Genomic DNA, 3,801 nt, shown 5'->3' with positions numbered 1-3,801 from the left:
TATAAGGCTATTTAAAATTCTCAACGTTATTGTTCGCACGCAATAGACGTCCTTGCTTTATTGAACATGGCCGTAACGTGCAATAATTTGGGAAGACTTCCGCAGTTTCTTACTCAGCAAATAGCCATGACATAAATAAATTATGAAGACATGTGTATGGACATTTATAAAAAAGAAGACAGAATGGAGGGCTATTGAAACAGTGGCTTGCTTCCTGGGGGGGGGGGGGGCAGTTATATCATGAGCAATCTATTAGGATAGCTTGAAAAATTTTCTTGCTTAGAAATATTGCTTTATAGTGACTATGATATGAAAAAGATAGTGATTATTTTTCGAGCACATGTTTAACCTTATCGAAGTATAGATAGCAGAAAAGATTGTACCATTCACAAGATGTTCCTTCATTGGCCGGAATGGGATTCGTAATAGTACAATGCAAACCAGTTTAGGTACTTCGATACATTTGTGTGCAAGAGCGCGTTTGTGGGACGCAATTCTGCCATTGCTGATTTTAGTTCATTGGTGGAGCGACAGCTTGGACGCACCGCGTGAGAAATCTACAAATAGAGATATAGCCTGATCAATGAACCAGAATGTTGTTTAACAGCAGACTGGTTGTACTTGAGAAAACACTTGGAGCAGCAAATGCAAGCAAAAAGTGCAATATAGGCACTACTCCGGGAACAACGCTGGTTGAGACACTACGTGTTATGTGTAGGGAAATTCATCAGCCTGTGGGGAATGGTTAATAAAGGCATGGCACCGGCGGCAGGACAGGGCAGCGAAACGCTCGTAGCTTCATCGAGCCAGCATGAATGCATGCAGTTCACAGTAGCGTTAGAGAAGCTGACGTTCACGGGTCGTTTCATTTGTGTGATCGGAGCAAGGCCACGTGAACTGAGAATGTCACAGTGTTTTAGTGTTGTCGAGTGGCTCTCCTGAACACGTGACGGTGATTTTGTCAGCAACTGTCTCCTGCACACTGAGAGCACGGTGTGCTCGGAGATATGCTTACTTGGTGCTTATGAGTTCCAGCATCAAATTCGTGCACAACTCCGAATGCGTTTCGAGTGGTAAGCACGACAGCCACGAACGCACTCGGACTCATCATGAATATATTCTCGAAACGTTTTGCTATGTCAATCTTGAAAGGTATTTAAAAAAAACGGTTTCAAGGGTATCAAGAAAGCCGTGTTCATAAAACGTAAAGGAACAAAGTTTTTCTGCCGGGAGCTTTACATTTCGGTCGTTAGATAAACACCTTCATTTGAGGTGTGCCGTTATGTATTCATATATTTCATTTAATTTGAACTGTAACTTGTCCTCTTTGTTGCAGGTGTTCCCAATGCCAAGAACTTGTGCACTGACGTGGTCGTTCGTGAGCAGTACTACTCTCAGCCACTCCACAAAAACTGCGCACCGAGACATCCTTGGTTGGATTGAGTTTCGTATGAGCTGGCTGTGTTGCGTTCGGACAAAATTATTGAGACTTAGCATTCATATACACACAATCTTTCTTTTAAAGCCTTCAGTGTTTTTATTGCAGTGAAAGAGTAAAATTTATTTACTTTTGTATCGCTTTTGGCTATTATTGACATCAGCGTGTATATCAAAATGTTTTCATTGTGTCAGCATATGCTGCATTGGTCCATAAGAGTCCTTATGTGCAGAAATTTATATTTTCAGAAACTCTCCTAAAAGAATGTCACTGTTTCGCCCGAAAGGGGAATCACCGATTGCGATTGCAAATCAGTAGATAGCTACTCGAAGTAAAAATAGTAGCTTTATCGGCCATATAAAATCGTAAAGATTCGCCTACTAACCCACTTAAGAACGATATAATGTGTAGGCGCGACTGAATGCGGACTTAGAAAGAAGCAGACAAACAGAGACAGAACATGATATAATGTGTAAGCCCGAGTGAACGTTTAGTCACGTTTACACTTTTATGATGGATCCGAACCAACAAGCCTGCCAACATGTCTTAATTAACAAGTACGGTGTCACGCGCTCGCAGGTAAACATGAACACATCTCGCTCGATGAGCGCGGAAACCCGCCGTCAAAACGCGGCAGTGAGAAATCGCGGCTGCAGCAGCGATTTATTTGACCTTCGTGCATCTCTCGCTTCAACGCTAACGAAATGTCGAAAGCACAGTGCATGCGAAGCTATCGGCACTACGCACACTCCGCAAACATCGCAGATCGCTTTGAAAATGAGGTCCACACGGGCGCACACGTTGACCACGGCGCAGATCTCTACAAAGCGACACCAAAGGCAAGCATTACGTCAAGCGAAAGTAGTATATTAGTGCGTGAGAATCTCTAAGGCGTCAATATATCGCGAGCAGGGCCTAAATAATCGAGAAACTGAGGTAAATTCAGGACATGATTAGAGACTCCCCCGGGACACTGAAGCACGGACTTGCCCGATGACGAAAGCACTACTCAGTTAAATTCTCTCAGTTATGCTCAGCCACTCGTTTGCAAAAACATCATTGTATAGTGTAATAAGACGAAATAAAATTCTGCTTATCCAGTTCAATTTCAATTTTGGAAAGAAGAACTCATTGAAATTACCCTTACAATGACAAGAGTGGACGAAAGGTTTCGTTTTCGCTCGACTCTGCACCGCCCATGCTTTCTCGTTTACGCAGTTTCGTTATAGCGTAGGGCTGCGCTGGTTTCGGTGGCTTGCGAAACTCGCACAAAGTGCAAGTAGCGAAGAATTGAACTTCCATGTTATGTCGCCAGATACGCGAACGGTCTACGAAACGAGCAAAAAGCAGCTGCAGCAGCGAATCCACCGCTCGGTCATTGCTGAGTGCCGCCGTCTGTCGGGCGCCGTTTTACTCACCGACGGCAGCAAAGGGTGATGATAGCGCATGCAACCTCACCCCTCCACCGGTTGGGTGGCGGGAGATTTGAATTTCGAAAAAGGTATTCGGACCCTTCAAATGCAATTGTCTCGTAAACAAAGTTATTACTTGGCACGAAACAGGCGTTGCGAGGTTACTGGTATGGTATTTAAACAGTCCACATCGACTTATTATTTGCCTTTAGTGTTCATTTAAATATGCGATGCACCCACGGCCGCGCCGCAGAAACAGCCACCTCCGGAAAAGAACGCCGTCCCCTAACCCCCCGCTCGCTCACCACCCTGCCTCGCGCGCGATAGGAGAGGGCGTGCTTTCGCCTCGCTTTCATATGCTGCCTTCCTCTCTCGCAAAGGCTAGATTGAGCCGCGTTCGCCGCCACACCCTCACACTCGTTTACTCGCACATACAGCATGCGGTGCGCTGCGACAATTGTATCACCCTTGGACTTTATATTGAACCGCATGGCGACGGCGACGCCGACAGCATAAGTGCGCCTGGAATGTTCGTATAGTTGTTATCGCAATAAAATATTGGAATGGTAACCGACGTGTGCGAGAAGGGAAATATGTCTAGCGAAAGGCCTAGACCTGATAGGCATAACCGTCACTCGAGTGGTGACGCCGCAGTTTGGAAGCGCTGCTACAAGCAGTGTTATTTCTTACAAATATCTCCTCTCATCAGGTAAGATTATTATGCACAAACCTTTTCATCAGGTATCAAAAAAGCATTGCATATTGATACATAGGCAACGGTGTTCGGCGCCAGGTGACCTGTCTTATAGAGTGTTGTGCAGTGCAAGCATCAGGTTTAATGATGGCTTTCATTTGGGCCATGAAATTAATAACTAACCTCAAGGGCTGCAGATGGAGAACAAGTGATTTTGTCAGAAATAGAACGGCTTGACTAGATCTAATTACGGTGTT

This window comes from Dermacentor andersoni, chromosome 8 (genome assembly GCF_023375885.2).
Source record: "Dermacentor andersoni chromosome 8, qqDerAnde1_hic_scaffold, whole genome shotgun sequence".
Lineage (NCBI taxonomy): Eukaryota > Metazoa > Arthropoda > Arachnida > Ixodida > Ixodidae > Dermacentor > Dermacentor andersoni.
Note: the sequence above shows the minus strand (reverse complement) of the source record.